Source organism: Protopterus annectens, chromosome 1.part1 (assembly GCF_019279795.1).
Source record: "Protopterus annectens isolate FY-2018-M chromosome 1.part1, PAN1.0, whole genome shotgun sequence".
In the NCBI taxonomy this organism is placed as follows: domain Eukaryota; kingdom Metazoa; phylum Chordata; order Ceratodontiformes; family Protopteridae; genus Protopterus; species Protopterus annectens.
In genome coordinates this window covers 47102696-47128505 of record NC_056726.1, presented here as the reverse complement: position 1 = coordinate 47128505, position 25810 = coordinate 47102696, and the positions used below count along the sequence as shown (strand labels likewise).

General features: G+C 37.6%; 1 protein-coding gene across 1 annotated transcript in view; it reads right to left on the bottom strand.

The window, feature by feature from the left end:
* Positions 1-25810, bottom strand: part of DLGAP2 (DLG associated protein 2) — a 1650454-nt gene that overhangs the window by 988377 nt on the left and 636267 nt on the right. The window lies entirely within an intron of this gene.

Here is a 25810-nt window from a genome sequence, read left to right as displayed (position 1 = left end):
GAATGCATACTTGTGAAACAATTATTTAATTGTCAATCACCATTTTGCACGTGATAAGTAAGAAGCCCAACATATGCAGTTAACATAGCCCTTTATTTTTACAATAAAGTAAAGTAACTAGTCTCTTATTATGAAAAGAGTTACTGGAATGGAACATTATGTACACATTAGGATATTGCAGTCATTTCATGCAGGACTACAACTACTGTTTTTATTATTTCTGGGAGAACTGAACTGCTAAAAGAATATGGCAAAAATTGTAATCTGCTATAGAGAGAAACTGATCCAGGTATTTACAGAAGTTAACAGCTTTGTTGTAGTACTAGTTTAAAGACATATGTCAGTGCTATTAATATCCTTAACTATTAGTGTAAAGATAAACTTCAGCTAGTAAATGTAGAAAAGACTGCAGCTCTACCGTGCCATTGTCACGATGTACCAGATTACAGGGCACTTAGGTAATGCTGTGGAGGGCCTGCACTATTCTACAGTGTTACCCCAAACTAGTTTTCTGCTCTGTCCCCTGGTATGGTATCATGGCAGTGGGTGGAGCCCTCCTGGGCCAATCCAGATGTTAGACGAGAATCACTTTGGCATAGAAACAATGCTACATTATGACTTGATAATGGGATTCAGAAATATGCTTGTTAATGAACCCCATTACTTGAGTATGGCATAGTCATTGTCAGAACAAGCACAAGGAGTATTCCCTGACAATACCTGAACATGCCTGACCATATAAATGCTAAGACTAGTACTACCCTAACAGTAGTATCGATGCTAAAACTAGTACTACCCTAACAGTAGTATCAATGCTAAAACTAGTACTACCCTAACAGTAGTATCAATGCTAAGACTAGTACTACCCTAACAGTAGTAGCAAATGTATTCCAAAAGTGGTGCACAGGCTGGCTGACTGCAATATCAGTTCTGATATACAAGTGGAACTGAAGATCACTGAAGATGCCTACCTCCAAGGCACCACTTGTATAGCAGGTGGACTACTACATGCATGATAGGGAAACTCTGTCACATATGCAGTACGAATCATGACACTAAAAGGCTGGAAATACTGTGACACTGAAATACATGTGTGACAACTGAATTATCTAAAATAAATCTGCTTCAAGTCATCTAGACTGTATTATGAGATACTACTCATACAAGTACTCTGTCACATATGCACATGGTCTTCAGTTAACCCTCCGCAACTAGTCCTAATCTGCAATACACTTTCACCTTTATGAAGCATTGGTACTGCAGGTTAGAGGTTCTGCCATCATGAACTGCCTTTAGTAGTAGTACCGGCATGAAATACCACCAATGGTATTAAGATCCATTCATCTGAATGGCCTATGTCATTGCTTAGATGTTTTACAGTGACATTCAGTACAAATTAAAAATAAAAATCTAAGTACATTGCCATTGTAAGCCCAAGTCATATTTTAGAACTGGGCATATAAAGTATGCATAAGGCTATATAGCCTTATGCATACTTTATATGCATAGGGGACATATTCTGACAAGGACTGGATGACTGATGCCAAATTTCAGAGCTTTCTTACTCTCAAGGAAGGAAGGATGGAAGCCTGAATATATGTCATGTCCTGATATGTGAAGTTATGTCATGTTAGAGAAAGGAAACAGAGGTGACTAGGATTCCACCCTGGCCAAAGATAAAGAGGAAAAATAAAAAGATGGGTGAAGATGGGGGGGGGGGGGTGCTAGTACTGCAACAGTGATCTATTCAAACATACACTGTTATGGTAAGTTAGCTTACACAGCTGTATTGTGTACATCATTAGATTGTTGTTGTAATAGCATAAAGCTATATGGAATGGTTAATTCCAGTAAAAAAGAGACTTCATCTTGCTGATTAGTTACACTACCAATGAGGTCATCTCGCAGTTTGAGTTAAATAAAATGTAAAATTTAAATAAAACTTTGTCTCATATCATCCTATTTCAACTACTGCACACTGCAACATTCAGAGTGTTAATCTGAAATGTGTTTTGGTCTTTTCTGCATGTTTCCTTCTTTTAACCAAAAGTCAACTGTTTGCATTTTTAAAGGACCACTATATGCTGCTTCATTTATGTCCTCAATTTCAAAACCTTTTTCTCCCCTACCTTTTGAATTCTGTACTTCATAAGAACCATGCTGCCATTGGAAATCCCGAATTTGACTGTTTCTGGTGTTCTCCTTTGCTACAACTCTGTTACTGCTAGTCATCTTAAGCTTACAGGAGTCTCTTGGAGATGTAGAAAGTAAACGAGTGCTGGAAGGGATTACTGATTTTTCAGTTTCTGTCATTGCCGTTCAATGAACCATCCACAAACCACTCCCTTTCAGTTGTTTTTGCCCAGGAAATGCCTCCAATTAATTACTTACGCAGCCAATCTTTTTGGCATCCAATAAAATGCTGATGCAGAGCATATCTCAGAACTATTCTACGCCGAATAGTTGCTTTACGCATCTATTTCTTTGAAGGATCACTCTGTTTACCTGATTGCCGCTGAGCCAGTGTTTTTCTGCAAAGTTGATACAGTTTCATGCAGCCACTGTCCGTAGCCTTATTTGCTTCCCGTACAAGTTGTTTTCTCTTTTTTTGCAACAGATTCTTATGTTTTTGTGGTACTGGTGTTATTGGGGGAGGGAGTTAAATTTCTGTAATATGAATGCAGATTGTGTTATATCTGTTGGCTGAGGTTTTATGAATTAAGAAGCCCCAAATATCTGTATTGGATTATGATTGCTTGGCTACAGAGGATTTAAAGTAGGGACTCTTGCATCACTATAGAAATTATATTTTTCCATGTTTTCCCCCAACCTGGGAGGAGCCTAACCTGTGAAATATGGAGAGCTGAGGTGAGTAGTGTGGCATGACAGGGACTTGCCACTCGAGTTGTTGCACCATTACATGGCTAATAAAATATATGTAGAGAATAGGGCAGAAAATTAGATTATATTACAGGCCTGCAAAGTGTAACACATTTGAAAGTAAATACTTCTTGTTAGTGTAATATGAATGAGTATATCAGCTGGTATACCCAAGTTTCCAGTTGTTTGACTGAAGAACTTTAATCTCCATTTCTAAATAACCATAACTATGGAAATAAAGGTCCTGGTGTAAATAGAATAATATGTTGGCATTCATGTTTTGTAAGTAACACAGGTTGTCTGCTGTTTTTTTTTTAAATAAGTGCTATTTTAATTCATTTTCTGTGTTTCTGATTGCTGAGCTGGTTACATGGAGATAGACTTGTTTGACAAGGGCAACGTTTATTTAGATTCCTTTTTTGTGATGATTTATGGAGTATATACAAATGTTAAACAAAGCTGTTATATATACTACCGGACTTTTTAAAAACAATCTGTAGACCCAAGGGAGTTTTGAATGTTTAATAAAAACTATAGCAATTTAATTTAGATTTGTGTCAGCTGGTAATGCTTTTCTTGCAGTCTGAAACAAGACTGATATAAGCTACAACATTTCTGTAGCATATATGACTTTCCCTTATGATTTATATGATTTCAGTGATACTTCATTCAGAAGCAGGTAGTGCAGTGGTATCAGATTCAGGTAACACTTCATGCACCTGGGCAGTACTTGCAAAAGGTCATCTATAATCAGTGCACTACCCGGTAAAAAATATAAAATAAAAATAAAATAAAAAAAGTATATTACAAGCCATGTGTTACTGGTAGACATGATTAGGAGGCTACATAAAGTTAATAGAAATGGGGGGGGGGGGCAGAAAAATTATGAATAGAAATAGGCACGTACTTAAGAAGTTACTTATGCATTGTTACTTAAGTGGCCATGGCAGAATTTGAACATGAAACTTATTACTGACACATCACAAGTGACTGCACTCTGTTGCTTCAAACAACAGCAATACTGGTGCTCACAGAAAAAAAAAATATCCAAATGGCAAGTCAGTACTGAAGTCTATTCGATCAAATAACAAGTCATATTCTGCTGCTGTTTCATCAGAGAGAGAGAGAGAGGCAGACAGACAGACAGACAGAGACAGAGAGAGAGAAAGGAAAAGATTGCAGCAGAAAAAAGACAAGTATCTATCTTGCTTGTTATGCATGTGTCCTATTAAGTCCTGCTATTGTGCCAGGATCATTTAAGTTGTACAGCTCTCTCATATTAGTTGTGTGAGTAACCAGAAAATCTTTTAAACTGTTAAGTGTACTTTTTGAAACTTCAGCTGTGCTGGCATTTTATTTTATTACTTGGAGCGAAAGACAAATGGAGATCAGCCTTAACATTGCACTGAGTGTCCATTTAAATTCTACAGTACAACTCATGCATATGCACTTCACAGAGTTTTGCGGTGACGTTGTAGTTTCAAAGTATGCCAGTATAGTAAGTGTCATTTCATAACTCAGTGCATCAGGCTCAAATGAAGTAACAGCAGATATGTTCTTGGATGCTGGGTGTGTTGAGGAGAAATGGCTCCTGAAGGCTTTCATCATTTTATGAAAAAAGAACTTATAACGGTATAAACAGTTTAGGACTGCACTGTATACATTACTTGAATTAGACTCTGTGTATTATTTAACTATGTAATGTTTTCTGTAACTTGTTGTTCTCCTGCTGTTGTTTAATCCCCTGAAGTTGACTTACTGGGAGTCCATGAGAATGGGACCTCTTTCTTCCACATTTCAGATTAACTAATGTAAATAAATACATTTATACATACATGCATACATGTACACATATTAACTAATGTAAATAACTACATTTATACATACATGCATACATATACACATAGTACATATATGCATTAATATGTCAGTAAATTAATAAATTTATTCTCTACACTTTTATTAATCAATTTCCTTAATTTCCCCATGTGTTCTTGTTTAGAAATCAGTATCCCCAATTAGTGCTTCCTTTGATAATCTCAGAATATAGTAATGTTTCTCATTGAATCATATTTTCTGTTTATTAGTTATAAGTCCCTAAACATACCTCTATGGCTCTTTTTTATTTCAGAAAGCAATAATGACCAAATTTCTTGTTTTTGTAAAGTATCACGGTTGCAGGTAATCCACCCCCCATATAATTTCACAGATGTCAAGCTTCTGGTCTTTCAGTGGCTTTGCTACAATCTCATCTCTGAGCAAGAACTCACATCTGATCTAGCATATTGGAAATCAAGTGAGGTTACTTAGAAAGCCACAATGGCATATGGAGAAACTGTAAAATTAGGTACAGTTAGGAAACGGGGAGAAATGCTGAGAATTATGCTTTCTCTATGTGTGGTACTCTAGGGATTGATTTTACACAAAGTAAAAACATTTGATGATAGGAAATGGTTACCATATGCAAAATGTTGTATTTTAAGGATACTATTGAGCATGAGAGGCAAATGCAGTTGAGTGACTCATTTCAGAAACAATGTATTAATTAAGTTGTTGCAGAATATTATACCTGGGAATGGCACCCCATCATATGGTACTAGTGGGGAGTGGGTACAGTCTGACATGCTCATTCTTGCTGTGGGCAGGGGATATGATGAATTCAGTAGAGGAGGGTTGGGTATACTTGTTGAATTTCTGTACTCAAGTAAGATGTAAGCCATTGTGTTCTGAAAAAAAAAAACAGAATACAAAAAAGGGGTATGTTAAGCACATCATACGTGTTTACTGGTGTATATTGCATGGCATGCTTTTATTACTAGTTTTGTTTATGTGAAGACATTTACAGATTTGATTAATCTTGTATGAACTTTATCATACCTCTCAGCTGTCCCTGATTTTCACAGACATCCCTGATACTTGACTCAATTTTTAGCTCTGTCCCTCTTAATCCCTCCTAAAAGTGGTGACTTTTAGAGAAAAAGTGATGAATTACACTTTATAACAAATTATGATAATCATCAGAGACATAAACTTCTTTTACTTCAGAAAAAAAATCATATTAATTCACATTATCTTAAACTGTCAATGCCTCAGTTTAATAGCACTGATATTTTAAAAGTGTCCCTCATTATTTCTGTTTGTCCCTGATTCTGTTGAAATTTGTTCCTGATTCGTTGAGAGCTATGAACTTGATTGCAATGGCTTGTGTAAATATGTTGACAAAATGTTAGAGTTGCCTGTTTTGCTTATGGTGATTGCTTTCTTCTGCAAGAATCAAGAAACCTGCTTATTAAAACTCTTGAAGTCAATTATGAAATTGAGTTAGAAATTATTTTTCCAATATATATTGACAAGTTAGAGCTTAAATGTTTAGATGTGCTTCCATGTCAGTTAACAGGTGAAAGTAAGCACCACTTCTCAGTGTGGTAATTAGATGGTGGTTGTTAAAACAGAAAGGTAAATCTGGAAGGATGTGATCATGTTTTGTTGGTTTACTTCTTCAGAATATGAAACACGGATACAATCTGATGACTGTTGAAAGCCCAAAGTAGACATTACTCTTTTTAATGTAGAGAGCCTAGAGTTAGAAGCATGAACTGGTTGCATTAAGCTACTTAATTGCTTTGTTTTGCAGCAGTGATATTTCTAGTCAGTAAGATTTACTGTAACATTTTTTTATTTTGTTTATAATGTGATTATTATGGTAATGTGTTGACGTGTGATGGACCTATTTCAAATATAGCCCAGATGGTATAGTTAGCACTGAATGAATGGTAATTCAATACTGGCGGATAAAACAGTGGCATGAGAATGTCTTTAAAGGAAAAGAACAACCCATTTGCAAGCAATAAATAAATAAATAATGTGGGTACACAGTTTTCAGGGATTTGCCCTTTGGTTTTCATGGCCAAAATTCCCATATTACACTTCATTGTTTATGAAATCCACATTATGACTGTTTGCCATCTGAAAGCTCTTACAAGTGAAAATGATGACTTGTTGGACCTCAAAGCAGTACAAATAAAAAGTAGAGGAATTAAAACCTTTTCCATATAATGTCTTTCATTTATGCAAATGTTCATTGAATGCATTTATAGTGGATGTATCAGATAAGGCTGTTTGACAGAAGTGAGTAAGGAATTTTAAGAACACTTGCAGTTTAACATCCAGAAAGCCCTAGCAGGTGGATATTATATCTTACCAAGTGTTGCAATGAAATTTAATTTTTTTTTTATTCTGTATTAAATTCACAGGTAGCAATTGGGAAACAAACAACTCTGCCATGTTTTATACTGTGGCTTTGATGGTGATTGGTAGTTATTCTCGTTTCCTTTTTGTGCTTGTGTGCCTCTGCTGTTTCCAATTTGTTTGATGTAACTTGATTTATTGTATTTATTGAACAGCGCTTGTACAGGAAGCTGAGGAAACATTTGCTTATGGAATGCCTTGAACAGTTCGATCCAAAAATTGTATAATGGGCTTGCATTCTCAAGATGTGAACTAGTTTAATGGAGTGTCATGGCTGTGCTTTATTGTAAAGCGTTATTGTTAAAAGTTTTTAGCACTTTCAGTTATAATCACTAACTTTTAAACAGCAGTTGCAGCACCTTAACTTATGTACTCAGTTGTGACACCCTTGACCTTGTGCATACACCTCATAACATGCAACGATTATTATACATTTCACTTCTAGGAAGGCGTTACAGTTTGAACAAGCAGACCCCATTTTTTGGGCACTTCTTGCAGGACATTTAGTTTTATTTGGAAAATGGTGCTTCCATGACTATTTGCATTCACTAACATTGTATGCTATCCGTGATTTAGCATAACACTCAAAATAAAGCAGACATTATTCTGTGTTTGTATAAAAAAGGCATTTCATAGCAAAACCTGACACTCTTTTAACCTTTTTAACATAATTGTTATTGTAATACCTCTTAATCATTTAAACTGATATATATTATATATATATATATATATATATATATATATATATATATATACATATATATATATCATGATGATGATGATGAGATATATATATATATATATATATATATATATATATATATATATATATGTATTTGTGGGTGTGTGTATGTCAACCCAAATGCATTTAACATGTTAAGATAATGCCTGTAAGAGTTGTTGAGGATTTAAATACATGTGCTAGATTGTGGGCAGTTTAAGTATTTCCCATCTGATTGTCAAGGTTTTCATTTGAGTAGGGTCAGGGAAGAGCTATTTCACCTGGATGGTGAGCCTATTCCATAGTGTATGGATTATTTGCTTCACAGACCTGCCTTTCAAGCATGAATTGTTAATGTTGCAGGTGAAGTTCAGATTCCTTGATCTGGTGTTGTGCATATGCAACATATGCATTATGGCTGGGTCAGTGGAAGGCCTGTAAGCCAAGCAAAGATCCCTTCTCAGAAGCCTGTAGGAGATTCAGTGCTGAGACAGGGCTTTTAGGTGCTCAATTTAGGATGGGGTATTCATAGCTGAATTCTCTTGGTGAGAAACCTTTCTTATTCCAATAGCTGCAAGTGCATGGTTAGATACATGCCAAAGGGAGCATTGTAATAAAAGATAGATATGATAGGTATGATAAGGTCAGAGTACAGTGGTACTATAAATTCTGGCAGCTTTGCACCTCTGGAATACTTTCTATGGCTATGATAGGTATGATAACGGCAGAGTACAGTGGTACTATAAATCCTTGTAGATTTACACTTCGGGAGTACTTTCTATGGCTTTTAACCAAGTGACAGTCATGGCACAGATTTCTTAAATGCTCCAGAGTGAAGAAGGCTTGAAGGGAGAAGATTGTTTTTTGTTTAGGCTCCAGTCATTGAGCAATAATGCCTTAAGGTTGTCTGTAGACTTTATCACAGTGTCAAGGGTGTTGTTCTTTTGGACTAGCCTAAAAAAGCCTCTATGCTTGTGGATAAATTTTAATCAATATCCAAAAGCCTAAGGGCTGACAATGGATCCCCCTGTAGTGACACCTGAAACTAAATCAATCATTTTATACTGATGCTGTGACTTCATCCTTGGCCAAGGCAGAATGCCAACCAGTACTACACTATAATTGTAGCAGACTGTAAAGTAGTCCTCAGTAACAGAATGTCTATTCATTTTGTTCACTCACACGTGAAATGAAGACCTGACTGCTTAACTGACAATGACTTCAGATCATCTTTCAGTTCCTTTTATTCTTTTATTCCTTTTATCACTGCAGTAGTGCTGTTCTACCGAAGTGACATTTCTCTGACATTACTTGCTCTGTCCAGAGTTGGAAGCACTTCAGCTTGCAGTCACCTAATTTCTTAGGGCAATGGTCAAAAACAAATTTGTATGTCATACGTGACAAACCTGTCAACTGGGAGGCTGATGCTTTCTCTGAAACCTGGTTTTGTATGTGCTCATGATAGGTCAGATGTGGGGAGCACATGGCCTTTTGTAAGGTAGAAGACACTGCATCATCATTTCATTGATATTCCAAAACCAATGACCATCCTGAACTTTCTCACTTGGCCTGTTCCCTCTCTCAGGCTGGACCTCTTTCCTCTAGGAAGGCAATATCAGTCAATCCTCTGTTTAATTTATGGATACCTATCCAGTCATCTAGTTTACCTATGAAAAAGAAAAGTGATTTTTACTGCTTAAAATATTGACGAATTTCTCCTTGAAGTTCAGCAGGTGCTATTTCTTAAATCTGTTCCAGAAACCAGTTTTACTTGTCTTTGGAGGAAGGCTGAAGTCTCTGGCTGTAGTATTGGTGGTGAAATGAGCTATCCCCTCAAAACTATACAATACATTGAATCACTGCATCAGCTAATAGCCTTTCTTGTTAAGTCATGGACTTTGGGCCACACACTGTGTGTTTGCTTTACTGAGATATATGTCAAAGGGGTCAGTGTACTCAATAACTGGTCTGATCACTGCTGGATGAAAGGGAGTGAGTACCACTGTACAATTTGATTTTCCTTTTGCTATTAACCGGCCTTACTAAAAGACAATTGTCAGATGATGGTTAAAAGCAAGTCAAATGTCATCCCAAGTTCTTACATCCCTAATTGCAGTTGTCTTTTGTTGAGGAGTTTGATCTAGGCTGTATAATGAAGGGACGGGGACATTTATATTTTCTAGAGGAGTTTTATTTAGGCCACCTGATGAGCGCAGGTTTTTTGTGCAGAAAATTATGATACTGCACTTTTTAGCATTTACTTCAATATCCTTTTTAATACAGTGTGAGTTCACTAGAGAAATTTCATTTGTCATAGGGTGACTTAATTATAACAACATTTGTTTGCAAAGTTTTGTAACCAGAAGTATTTGCTCACTTGAGATCTGCAAAGTAATTACTGTAGGATCAAAACAACAACCCTGAGGGGCAGCGATGGTCTCAGTCATAACTTTTGATGAGGCAACTGCAACTCAAATTGTGGAGTTCTATCTTTTTATTGGTTTTTCATTTATGTTACCACTTATATGCTTTTTGATGTGCAAGCATGGCAAATGTTGTTAGAGTCCTTGGCTAGTTTCAGATGTACCGTGTGCATTGCATAGCCAGCATCTACAGCCTTCATAACCCTTTTGAAGAAATTGCAAGATTAAAATCCACAATCTACCTAACACAAACCAAAACTGTTGGTGATCAAGTCTATCCAGATTCTAGATGACAAACCTTATGATGGAAGTTATATGTTTTATGGCTTTGCAGATAAGGCTTATAAGTCTGATAAATCAGCATTTTCTTGTGTAGTTTGTGAGGCCACCCTTATGGAAGGGGATTGCCACTGTTGTGTACCTTTCATCAGGGACAAAACCAGTAACTCAACTAATTTTAAACAGTGTATGGAGTGTGCTTACAATCAAATGATAACTCTATTAATTAGAAAAAAAATAGGTATAGTGGCAAGTGTCATTTTTATTTATTTATTTAACCAATTGTGTAGGCTAACACTTTCAATGAGCACAATGAAGGGGATCACCGCTGCTGTGTATCACTCAGTAGGGACAAAATCAGTCACTCAACCACCAATGTTACATAAGCAAATGTTTAACCAGGTATAGTGTCAAGTGTCATAAACTAAGTTTTTATCTGTCTGTTTGTCTTGACTAACACCATCAGTGAGCAAGCTTAGGAGATAATAGGTGAATAAGGGATCCAGATTATTTGCTTCTTTTCATACCAGTCCCATGGATGAAGCTGGCTATCTTAACCAAGTAAAACCTCTGGGAAGCAAGAACCTGACTCCCTCCAGCTTTTCAATTGTAATAGGTGAACTACAATTTAGTTTTTGTAAACTGTTGAGGCTTAATGGTGTATGCACAACAGTGAAGTGATCTAGCCAATTGCCACTAGATTAGGCTATACTACTTTGAATCAGCCTTACACTCACACAGTGTTCCAGTCCCAAGCATTTACTTTTTAATTTGGCAAAGTAATTTTGCTCCCTCCTTATTGACTATATTTGCTAGTTTACCCCTAGGATCCAATTAAAATTAGCCTGAAAATTGGTGTAAAAATTAAAAAAGAATAAAACAAATTAAAGTACAGCCAAAAACATTGCTTACATACAATCATACAAACCAAACCAAAAGCCCAAGGTAACTCTCAGAGTCAGCGTTAGCCCCGCTTCGCTTGCCCTCACTGCACTCAGCTTGCTCCGCTCCCTTCCCTGCCCCCAAATTCCACCCACCCCCACTAATACTAAATTTAAACCAGACTTTGCCACTCCCTTGCCACTCCACTCCTGCTAAGTACCAATCAGCACCTCACACATCATTGGGAAACCCTGCCCCCTTAACCCATTTCCTTCTCTCTCATTTTTCCACACCCTTTTAGCACAGTCAGCCATCAAATTTGGCCAGCCCCCTATCAAAATGCAAGCAAGCAAAAAAACACTAATTACCCAAATGCCTATACTGTTTCTATTTTACCATCTTACTGCCTACGAACAAACACTTGACCTTGGTATTCACTACCCAAATGGTCAGACACCCACGACTTCACACATAACACCAAACACTTTACCTTTCCCAGCACACTGAATATACTACCCTCTATAAAATACCACCCCTGTACAACCACAAAACATAATCCTAAAGACAAAGACTATATAAAGCTTATAAACAAACTCCTAATGCTCAGAATATCCTGTCACTATAACCTTATAACACATGGAGACATTCATCCCAACCCTGGCCCACCCACACCCAATAACCTAAACTCCCCTATCACAACCCCCACAGTCAAGCTACCCATGAATACTCCCATTAGTTCCCTCCTAGCATTTCACCTAAATATTAGAAGTATTAACAATAAGATTCCCAACCTACACGCCCTCCTAGCGACCCACTCCCCGGACATTATCTGTCTTACGGAAACCTAGCTAAAACCCAGTACTACTGACAATGATATACTACCTCCAGGATACAATATTCACTGGTTAGACCATGCTACAAGGAAAGGAGGTGGGATAGCAGTCCTTTACAAAAATACTCTAACCGTTAATAGAGACACCATTCAACCTACCCAATTCAATAACGCAAAACTCCTCATAACCAAGCTACAGATTAACCAAAACAAACACTTGAACATCATCTGTGCATACATTCCACCAAGCAACAACCTAAATACCCTAGAAGATCTCCTTTACTGGTTATCCACTACCTATCCCCAAGAAACCATAGTTCTTGGTGATTTTAACACCAACTGGCACCCCTGCTCCTCTGACCCCCCCTTACTCATATAACCTTATCTGGGTTTAAACAGACCATAACCACTCCCACTAGGATAAACAAACCAACCAAAAAGGAAAGTATCCTAGACTGGATCCTAGTTAATAACCAACCCCAACTGTACACAGCTTGTACTCTCCCTGATGACCTCAGTGACCATTGTCTAACCTATATCATAAAACATAAGGCAGGAAACCGTCACCAGCCCAAATATAAAACATTTAGAAACAGGAAAAACTTTGATGCTGCTATATTCCAAAATGAATTAAAAGCAGTTGACTGGTCAAAACTAAAAAAATCTAACATTAGAGGAGGCTATAGATCACTTTAACACGAAATTCCTAAGTATCTTTGATTCTCATGCTCACGCACATAGAATAAAAACTAGATCAAATACAGCGCCATGGCTCACAAAAGATACCAAAACTAAAATCAAAACTAGAAACAGAGCCTGGGCCAGCTGGAGAACGACTAAAGGCCCACTTCACCATCTAAAATATCAACTCAGGAATGATACAAAAAAATCTATTTTACTGGATAAAAAAAGCTTCTACCAAAATTTCCTACCAAAACACCACAACAACTCTCAAAAGTTCTGGGCAGGCTTAAATCAACTACTTTATCCAGGTCACTCCACCATCCCAACCCCGGCTAACTACACCCATAGTTCCCCAGAAACCATAGCTAGCGCCTTTAATAACTTTTTTCAATGAAACAATCCAATTCCTGGCAAATCAACTAACCCCCTCTAACTTTAACCACATGCCTAATCTACCTAATAATCACCCGGAATTTAGCTTCCAACCAATACCCACTAGTTTTATCAAAACACGTCTAAAAAAACTAAAACCTACCACCCTCGCTGCTGACCTCCTCCCTGCAAAGTACTTACAAATAGCTGCAGATGCCATTGCATATCCCATATCTATCCTTATCAACAGAACCTTATCTGAAAATGCTATCCGCTCCCGCTGGAAAATATCCCACGTCATCCCACTCCATAAAGGTGGTAGTTCTACAGACATATCCAACTACAGACCCATTGCCATTCTTTCCCCACTAGCCAAAATAATGGAGAAATGTGTACACAAGCAACTAATGCAATACCTTCACAGAATAACTTACTATCCAACTCCCAGCATGGTTTCAGGCCATGCCACAGCACCACCTCAGCCCTCCTTTCCTTTACTAATTCCATAAACCAAAACAGGAATGACAATAGGCTAACCTTGGCCCTCTTTTTTCATCTAGCAAAAGCCTTTGACATGGTTAACCATGAACTTCTCATTCTTTCACTAAAATCTATTTCCCTCAACAAGCCTGCTATCCAGTGGTTTCAGTCCTACCTGACTGGTAGACAGCAGGCAGTACTATGGCAGGACAAACTCTCCAGCCAGTTACCTCTCACACTTGGTGTCCCTCAAGTGTCCATACTAGGTCCCACTACTCTTCTCTATTTTTATCAACAACCTCCACACTGCTATCCCTAAAGCCACCTACATTCAATACGCAAATTATTCCACTCTCATCTGCTCAGCCGCCTCCCCACCCGACTTGCAAATCTTAACCCAAAATACATTTAACACTATCAAGAACTGGCTCACCAACCAACGCCTACTTCTGAACCCCAATAAAACTAAACTTCTACTCTTCTCTCCCACTAGTAGTTCGACCACACTTTCATTCTCTGTCACATCTAACAGTGGTACCACTATTTCCCCAGATAATCACACCAAACTGCTAGGGGTTATCATAGACAATAATCTCAAATTTGACCTACAGGTCAACAAAACCACAGAGACCATCAATAAGATGCTTGGATCACTGTATAGAAACAAGACATTTTTAACCCCACTGGCTAGGACTGCAATTGCCCGATCACACCTACTCTCTACTCTTTTATATGCCTCGCCTGTACTCCCAAACCTCAACAAATCCGAACTAGGTAAGCTGTCCCATAGCTACAATCATATTGCCAGATTCACCACTGACTCCACCTACAGAACCCACCACTGCCAGAACCTTAAACAACTAGGGTAGCTAGAACTGCCCAGCTTAATTCAATTCAGTCAACTCTTAATAGTGCACAAAATTTTGTACCACCGTGAAGATACCCCCTCCCTTAAAAATATTATTAAACCATATAGCAACCTAAGATCCCTATGGTCAGCCGATAGACTACTGGTCCAAACCCACAAAGCTAATAACTCTGCTGGTGAATCCCTGTTTGCCAACTTCAATGCCAAAACCAGGAATTCGTTGCCAAACTATATAACCCTACAATCCTCCAAAAGTCTCTTCAAAAAAAAAAAAACTCAAACAGTATCTCAAAGTGAATTGGTTATGCTCATGTACCAACCCTGATTAAGTTATAAACTAAAAGCATATTCTGCAATTATCATAACTTGTAACTACATCACCAAGCTCTGCTTCCAATCTGATGTCTCTTACTTTTAATTGTCTGTCCATGAGAAATGTGAGTCCCTACTAGGGAACACTACTAACCCATTGTGTATAATCACTTTGTTTTTATAAATATTTTCTAACTTCTGTGTAATCTATGTAAGTTTGTCTATGTGGAGCTTTTCTCCCCGGGCCTCTGCTGAAAATGGACATGTATCCAGTCGGACTATCCCGGTAAACAAATGTAAAATAAAAATAAATAAATAAATAAATTTATGGTATTGGTGTGGTAGAATGTCACATATGACTGATATACATTAATTCAAAGTATAACTCTTAGATGAACACAAGGTTGCAGAATATCCCTAATTTTTCCTCATTTTTTTCTCTGTCTATAATAGTTTTTTTCTGAATCATTGCCCATTAACTTATTTGCCAACTTTGCTTTTGACAACTGCTTTGTTAGCCAACCAGTATTCCCATTTCCATTTGATCCATCTTTCCTATCCCCTTCTGTTTCTCTGCACTCCTCTGTTCCTATAATGCCTTCTGGGACTTCTGCATTCCACCACAGGCATTCCTTATGAACTCTATTTCCATACTTTTATTAGATGGACATTTTTTTGTATAACCCTCACACATGCTGTTCTGACCCACATATATTCTTGTTCAATTCCACTCATTTCATCTTTTTCCTGAGATGATAGAGCCTTGGTTATTCCCCCAAACTCCTGTGCTTTCAGTCTGGATACCTTCCATGGTCTTCAACCTAGTCTGTGTTGCCCTTAAAGATGTCTATGATTGTTGATTGCAGTTGTTTGTGGCAACCAGTTGTTTGTACTGTGGGTTCACTGTTTCACTGGAATAACTTTGTAATCACTGATTTGCCCACTGCAGTTTTCTTACTAGGAGGAAATCTACCAGAGTTTCCTGTTGACCACTCCTGTATATAATCTTGTGACTGTCTATCTTGTTAGTCAGTGTGTTGTCCACCAACAAGCCATTTGCCGTACAGATACCTGCAATGGCATTACCTTCTTTATTGCTGTTACCCCACCCAGGTGAACCTAGGAAGTGCACATATATTGTTCAGTCTGTCACAGTGTGTGCATTTGGGTCCCCCATTTTGATGGACTCATATTTTCCTGCTTTGATACCTTAATGAACTCTTTTCATATCACAACCTTGATGTGGGACATAGGCTGAAAGTATGAATATTGTCGTATCCTTACACTGGAATCTGATTTGCATGAGTCTGTCAGTAATTCCGATGACACCCCTCACTAGGATTTTTTTCATGCTTCTCCCTCACCAGAATTCTGACACCATTTTTGGTCTGTCCTTCCCTCTGAGTTGTAGACCCTGTATCCCAAGCCAAGTGGCTATGCTGAACTGCAGTTACATCTTGTCTCCTGGCTACAGATGTTGTCCAGCCTCTTCCTTACCATCATGTCATCCACTTCTAATCTGCACCCTGTCAGAGAAGTTGAATTGAGTGTAGCAATCCATAGTTTATTTTATGCAATTACTTTAATTAATTCATTTTACATCCAGTATGTAACCCAACCTGTGCAAGTGGTCACTGCCCATGGGACGTGGATGCTTCTTTAGGAGTGATGCCAAAATGACTGCACCTTATTTGAACTCCTGAGAACAGTTTTTTGCCTCAGTACTCAGGTAATACAGTACTGCCACAGCCACTGTTGGCATTGTCACCAATGTACTCTCCAAATATGTTTATGTAATGCTGATATCATCAGTTTGTGGTGCAGTGCTGACAAAAGGCATGCCCTGAATGATATTAACAGAGCTCATTAACCATAATGGTGAAAGTTCATGCATAATCACTGTTGTGTAAAACCACTAATGTGTGTCTTTCTAATTTCCTTTTTGTGCATCAGTGGAACAAGTGTGGTTCAATCTAGCTTAGTAAACAAATGTTCCTTCTTTGGTGTGCAGTCAAGCTTTCATCCCTAAAAGCTTGTTGAGTAGATATGCCAGTGCTGGTAAGTGCTGAGAGCACAGCACAGCTTGTTACCTGTAGGTGCAAATGACATAAGGACATGTCAGCCTGGTACAACTGGAACACGTGCATGGTTATGTTTCAGTGAGTTCAGCTCACACATGCATAGCCTTCTGCAGGTCTCAAATTAATTTTATGGTCTCCATACAGGGCCAAACAGAAGTCTGATAATCTTGAAACATTTTTTCTCATTGAAGGGACTTCTAGCCAGACAGCGTTGGTCAATGGAGCTGTCAGTCAACAGTTACCTGCACCCAAACAAGTACAGACATGTGTAAATGTGTCTTGTACTAGGAATTTCTACAAAGCATACATAATAACATGTAGCAAATCATGCAGGTACCTTTACATATCAATTTTGTGTTCCAAATTGTGGCACTTTGACAAAAGTGAAAGGTTAAAGAACAATACAAAATATTACATGCCATATCTAAATATTTAGTGAAGAAACATTGGGATAAATTTCAGTCAAGTCATTAGTGTGATATAATACTATTTATTGTGAGAGATCCATTCTAAGAAAATACTTAAGGATGGAGCTAGACAAGCTTCCTTGATTTTTGTCTGGAGGAAAGCTCTCTAGGTTATGATTACTTTCAAGTCTGCTACGTTGTGCCAAACTGAAGGAGAGTTCTGTAAATGTGTAACTTAGAAATGCTGGTGAGATGCCTGTACATATGCTAAACCATTGTATCTGTCCCATACATATGTATCCCATCTCTTTTTTCATCTTCCTTTGGTCAACAGTCAATTACAATCATTTACTGTGGAGTTGGTCAGTGGGGATGTCTGCATAATTAAGTCATATGCTCAGCATGATACCTGTTAACTCAGCTTTCCCCTTCCTGAACAGAATGCCAGGGTCATTGTTACTCATCAGGCTTCACAACTGATGCACTTACACCTGTTTAGACATCTCAGTGGTGCCTTATTTCCATAACTGAGCTATCTGTTCTAATTTTTGTTTGTAAGCAGTGCTGTTGCCATGGGCAATGGTTGTAAACTTGATGGCTGACCTGTGCCTTCATGTTACTGATAGCTTGTCTATTTAAACATTAAAAGTTTTTTCTTCATTCTTGACTGTGAGGTGCTCCACCCTCTTTTTGATACTCACCATTGCCCTTAAGGTACATGTGCATTGGTGTTTGTGTATAATCACACTGGTTTTGTCACTATTGCCCTTGTGGTACATGTGCATTGATGTTTGAGTATAATCACACTGGGTTTGTCATCACATTTGCTTTGTTGATGCTCCTGTACAGAACAGCCTGACAAACTGGATCGCAGCTGCAACAATACATGTATGATTTTATTCATTTATTTTATTTACATTTGTTAACCGGGAAAGTCTGACATGGAACAAAGTCAATTTTCAGTGGAGGCCTGGGGTGAAATGCTCCAGACGCATGTCTTTGAAATGTGGGAGGAAACCAAAGCACCTGTAGGAAACCCACATGAGCACAGGGTGGACATGCAGACTCCGCACAGAAGGTACTCCAGCTGTGAATCAAACCGGGGAACCTCTTGCTGTGAGGCAACAATGCTACCGCTGCACCACTGCGAAATCCAATATGATAATAAAAATACAGCATACCGACATGTACATGGTGCACAAGTTTCCAATGTAGTTTTGTCACTTATGTGGGAAAATGAGAAACCTTCACTGCTGCTATTTCTGTACATAAGTACAGAAGACATATGCCTCAAAATGTACACTAAAATGGGATAATCTCGGATTATGGATTTCCACGTACTGTTTTTGTTGATGTATACTGTCACTTCCTCAGCTCATTATAATGCTGAACCTCTCTCTCATTTTGTTTCTGTACAACTGTGTGTATAGGGGCATACATATGTATCTCTTTATTACCATAAGAATTTTATTTTATAATGCTTATAACAATGACACTAAAACTCGGATGCTCTTCATAGGAAGTGGGCTTGTCAAACATTTTTAGTGCATTTGCATCAGCGGATGCATGATAGTTGCATATAATCCAGCAGAAATTGGAGAGGGTTCTTTGACAGTCTGTATATTTTGCAGGTAGTGGAATCTCATGTTCCATGTCCAAATGTGAAAACTGAAAGCAGATGCACATCCGACTACTTCAAACTGGTATATCATTGATCCAATGTTTTCTGCTGACCAGCTATACCTGTAGCTTTGTAGGGCTAACAGTAAGAGTTACATAACTATCATGAAAATGAACTGGTGCAATTAGATTGCACGTTGCGTGCGTAGCTGTATATACAGGGTCAGCCAGGGTGGCATAGTAGCAGTTATTTGGAGTTACTCAGCACTTTTCAGCAACTGACATGGAACGCTATGTCAAAAACAATGGACTGTTCATACAGAGTTGAGCTATACAATAAAAATTGCCAAGCAGTTATCAGTGTCATGAGAAATAACTGTGCTGTGAGGAACTAGTCACACTAGAGGAAAGAAGTGTATACTGATACTAACATCATTTTCAATAACTTACAACACTTTGTAGTACCGTTCACTTTAAAGAACAGTAATGTGCAGCAAAGGTACATAGCCGAACAATGATATCATACACACAGATGATGTCTTGAAAGCATGGATATGAGCAGGACATTACAATTTTATGGTAAAGAAGTATTCATCATCGATTTCAAACAGTCTTCTGTGTACAACTGGCTGCATGTGATTAGCAAGGGTGAAATACAGCCCGGTTTGGGATCACTTCTCTTATTGATAAACTGCACCAAATGATCACCCATTCAGATCTAAACATAACCTCATGTATATATTTATTTATTCACATTTGTTGACTGTGATAGTCCGAATGGACATAACCCCTTTTTAATGAAGCTCCGCAGAGTAAATCTCGGTTCTTAAGTATTACAACAAAAAACATTAGAGTTATAGCATGTGATTACAACATATAACACACACAAAGTGCTTCTGAGATATGAGATTGTGCAAAAAATACATAAACGGGAACAACAGAAAACCAAAAACGGCATACATGCCTAATGTGCAAAGTACAGAGGCTGGAATTTGGAGGTTGGCCAAATAAAAGTGGAAGGAAATACTTATAAGCATATACAGTTAGCTGGATTAGTGTGTATGATTATTTCGGGTGGTGCGAATATCTTGGTACAGAGCAGGTGCATAACCAAGACTTGGACAGGTACAGTTTTGCTGTTTGTCATAGTTCAATCAGTATGCTCTTCCACAGGTTGGTGACATAACCTGAGTAAAGTGAGTCACCAGCTGTGCTTTCATATGTACTAGAAATCAGGATTTATTTCCTTAATCAAGTTCCTTTTTAATTGTGCAGTGCTAGAGACTATTGTTTCCAGGAGGACACTTACTGGGTTTTTAAATTAGATTGTGTGCAGTATTGATTTATGTGTAGGAGCACTGTTGTGGAAGTTCATTTCAGTGTGATTGCTTAAGACCAACACACTGATGTGTTGTGGAATAAAGATTAGATGCAAATTTAGCTATCTTGTTATAGCTGTATAAATAAATTAGTGGGAAACTTTGCTATGCATACCTTGTTTGAGCTCCTAGCAATATCACTGTGCATTGGCTATAAGGCATTGTGTCTGAAATGCTAGACTGCATAAAACAAAATTATACATGCTTGCTACTGTCCACAGGTGGTGTGATGTCTGATGGTGTGGTCCGCTAACTTTTGCATTGACTCCCATTTTTGTGACTGCAAATCTTCACTACTTTTCACTATCCCAGGCATAACTATTCTATTTTGGCACTAGTATATAACTGATGCTCATTGGACCTGACTCCCGCAATGTTCACATGGAAATTAAGTGTGTTATTCTCCTATTATCATTGATTTTGTAATGACACATAGCCAGGGTGGGAATAAGGGACATGTCCCATATTTTATTTTCTGGTCCTGTATGAAGCACTTGCTGCAGTGGCCTTGTGTGGTTTTTTTTTTTTGCTCCTTACTTAAGATTTCAAGTGTGCAGATGATCTGTTGCTCCCCATTTGAGAAGTGAGGAGTGCCAGATTGGGCAAATGGACCATTTTCTTTTTGGAGGGTGCTTCTCATTGATAGGGGGTTGCCAGATCATGGAACAGCACTGGACAGTAGATGACACAGCAATGGCTTGGTTATTGGATACCACTATAGTGGTGAAATGTTTTCATCAAAATTTGAACTCTCATCTGAGACACACTGAATGTAGTTGCATCTTTCAGAAACTGGTTGAAAACTCCTTTGAAAACAGATTTATAATGTTTTCAAAACATCCTCTGTTTCAGCAGTAAGACAGTACACAGACTATAATGTCACCAGGTTTGGTACTAAGAGCGCTTGTAGCATTGTGGTAGGATAGCATGACAGCACAGTTGTAACCCACTGTTTTGCTGAACACCAGCTGGCAGGCACAAGTCCATCTTTAATGCAAGGGACCTTTGTGGACTGCTTATTAAACAGAACACTTAGGATCTAGCAATCAGGAATATCACACTTCTTTGATGTTGTGTTTCAGATACAGATACGTCTCTCATCTCAGCCTTACATAATGGCAGCCTATTACATATTGTCATAGTTGCATCTCAGTGTGCTTTGGTCCTTTCTTATCTAGTCCAGATGTCTGGAAAATCTTTTCAGAGGCTAAGGCTGGCATCTCCTGCCCTGCTACTCCCTTCCTGTAGGAAAACCGAGTCATTGTTATTCATCAGGTTTCACACTGTAAACTTTCTGCTGGTAATCATGAATACCCATACCTTCTTGTCTTACTTCAGTAGACACTATGTGGTGCTTAGTTGTTCAATGCTGTCAACCACAGATTTAATTTCCAGACTAAATGTTTCTTCTGCATTTTGAACGTGATGACTAGCAGGGTGTAACTAACATCTCCACAGCTCTGTTGGAATGTAAACTGCTTTGTTTTATGTTGTTTTACTAAACACCGCAGGATGCTGTACTTGTCAAATTGAGCAAAAGATCTGATGTTTGAAGCATTCAGAGAAGGATCATTCCAGTATCAGTTCTGCTTCTAACTGCTGACCCTGACCTGCGCAGATCTTGCACAAGTTTTTATGCAATCCGTATGTAGTTACTAGACTTGTAGTCCAGGGGACCATTGAAGAGCATAAACAAATTCACAATTCACATAGCTCTCAACGGTCCAGATTTTTGCCTCATAATTTTAAGCTGTTCCTCATAAAATTTGTGTTTTTCTTGCAAATCAGTGAAGACTATAATGCATGGTAACATGAAACCTTTTAGTCTAGCAACTTTCTATGTCTATGCAAGCAATTTTTAAAATTTGCCCCTAGTTTTAGAGCTTGGTCCACCCATTCATTTTGGCTGTTTCCAGATTTCTTGTTCTACGAAGCTGAGAGGTTTGCCAGTCACCCCCAGTCATTGCCTGGTTAAGTGACTTGCTTGATAACCAAGCAGGCAAATGATGGTGGAACAAATCAAACCCTATATCCTTTGAAATACAACTAGCTTCCTTAATCCTCTGCAACAACTGACAGACATAACATATTATTGATTCTTAATTAGAACAACTATACACTGACACTGTTACCAAATCATATTAAACAGTAGGATACCTCTCAACATTTGAAATCTGGACAAAGCATAAAATAATGGGAGGACAAAGGCCCTGTAATAGGTACAGATTCTAAATATTGCTCCTATAAACTCAGACAGTTGAAAGCATAGCATGTTTTTTTCTTAGAATGATTTTTTCCCCAAGATTACATAGTATGAAAATCGAATGTACATCATTCATTAGTAATTGAAATCCACAGTGATTTTCCTGAAAAGCAGGAAGTAGACGACGCAAAAATTTGAATATTCTACGAAGATCTGGATAGTTGCGAGGTATGATCTGTAGGATTTTATCCTATCTATAACAAGCTAGGCTTGATATATCATACACAATGTCAAATAAGATATACACAGTACTTGAAAATGTGATTGGCATGCCAGCTGATTAGACAGGAAGGAATGAATATTTGTCAGTACACAATGGAATCATCATGGCTGGCTTGACAGCAGACAAAGCTATTTTAATTATTGACTAATTGGCATTTGCTTATTGGGGCGGTCAAAGTGGGTTGCAAAGCAGGGCTCAATTGTAGGCATGAAATTAAGAATTCCTCCAAAATAGCATGAAGTTGTCAGTAGATATTAAAAGACAAAGATAATTACAAATGTGCAGTACATTTAAAGACATATAAGATACACAGATTAGATGATTGCATAGTGCTTGTTCATAAGGAAGGAAACTGTGAAAACAGTACAGTTGTACATAAAGTTAAACTAGCAGTTACAAGAGAGAGCTATCAGCATACGACGTGAAATATATGTGATGCCTTAGGAAGTGGAACATTTTATTTTATTGAAATGTTCAGAACAGCATACTGAATTACAGTGGGGTATATTAACACCTAGAAACAAGCATGGTATTTATTGAATGCCTGATGTTTGGGAAAAGGAAGTATTGAGTAGATGCTATACAGCATGGGAGTCTTGTGTTATCTCTCCTCCCAATATAATTGAATTGAAAAACAGTTTAGACATGAGTAAGACTGAGTTAAGAAAGTGTGTTGCAGGCTTGAGTACGGTTGCCATAATTTGTGCATATTACATAAATATGGCTCTGCTTCAGTGCAAGGGTGCATACATGAAATGATGGTACAAGTGTTACCTCAGTACAATGTATTGTTGCAATTAGCAGAACTGATATAAATGAATGCAGTCATTGCTGGATGGATAATATGACTTGGTTCCCATTGTCATATCTTTGCATTCACCCACAACATACTTACTCTGAGAATGGCAAGTCATGGGAAGTTCATTTCCATTGTGCCCTACAGTTTGAACCTGTGTACAAGGAAGGACAGTACCCAAGACAGTGTTTGCGAAGAAGTAGCAGCAGTAGTGAGGAGAAGAACACCAAGACACAAGTAATGGAGAAAGTAAATGTCGCCGTTGCCAGCATTCTATACCAATGGGTTCAACATTGTAATGTTGCTGCTGCTGTGCTTCATCAGTGAGTACCCGTGTCAAACTCGATCCAGCACCAAGGTGCACCAAACAGCATTTGCTCTTTGACAGTACTTGCCTGACACCACATTTTCTAAACATTTTTCTGCGTGTAATGTACATGTTTACAGGGCATTTTTGACAGACACAGTGGACAAACAGGTACAAGCAACTGCTACTTTATTTCATGCATTGCAATTGGTACTCTTACATACAAGTCACTAGGTCAGCTGTTATGGGATAATTTGGGTTATAACATTTGTCTATAGTTTGATAGAATGTTAATTATTGCAGCTGTAACAGGGATAATAGTCACGCCAAGGGCAGATAAGATGTTTTTCAGTGACATAATATGCATAGATTCATAAAGCGGAAGTACAGCACTTACTAAGTTCCGCATAATACAGGTTAATATATGAGCATTGTGCATTTTTCCATATTATAGTCTGTCATTTAATTAATCACTAAGTTACAATGATTTATTACTGTAATGTTTTCCTTCTTTGTAGAACATACCGATTTATTGTGTATCATGCATATGTGTTGTGGATGTATGACAACAGAAAGCTCAGATATGGACATCATGCAGTCATACCATCATGTGTTGTGAACTAAATCCAGCAGAGATATCCATGTGAGGACAGGGGCTATACTGGCTTTAAGCCATTTGAGAGTTTCTGGATGTTTTCAGAGTAAATTATAAAACAGTTGTACATTGTCAGCAATACAGAAATGTTGGCAGCATTGGATAATATCAGTTACTAGCAGAGTGTAACATTCTGTAATTGTTTGTTGCATTTTATAGGACCTTGCCACAATACTTGTATACCATTTATAGTATATGACTCATGTTATGTTTTTAATTGTAATTACTGTTTTATGAAGTGTGTGTTTCAGTTAAGAATTTGATTTTGTCTTGACAATAGAGTGGGTTATATCAGAGGAAATGGAAGGAAGTCTATTCAGTTACTGCAGTGTTTGTATGATAACATCTGTAGATGTGTGGTGGGATGAAGGTATTTTTGAGTTATGTGCAAGCTAATCATCTATGATTGAATACTGTGTTACAGTTTACTTCCCTACAGCACTAAAAATGTATTTCTGAGTGGTTCAGTGCTATAGAATTTTAATTTTCACAGTTTCATGTGGATGATTTTTAGACACAAGCATACGTATATACTGTTTTTAGTTAGTTGTTAGAATGAACTACACTACATACATTCTTTAATTTTAAATGTATTTAAATATAAAAATGCGTATGTTTTTTGTGATATTTATAAAAATATGTATTATATTAATATTTATATATCAAATGCACATGTGCTTTATAAGTGTTTCTTATGATGCATGCTTTATTTATGTATATATTTTGAAGAATGCTGTTTATAAAGCATGTCTTTTTAAATTTTAAATTTCAACATGATGTCATAATTGTTTCTGTTGAACCATAGGCCAGAAGGGTTTGAATTTACTATTTATGGTTGGCAGTTAATGGATTTTACTTAAAGTCTGATGAAACGTTGTGATAACGTGAAAGCGCTCACTGTCTTTATAATCTGTTGTATTAAAAGTTCGTTTTAAAAGGATTATCTGCTTTAGTGTTGCCTTTTTCAGCTATTTTTGGATTTTTAAATTATAAAACAGTTGTACACTGTCAGCAATACAGAAATGTTGGCAGCATTGAATAATATCAGTTACTGGCAGAGTGTAACATTCTGTAACTGTTTGTTGCATTTTATAGGCC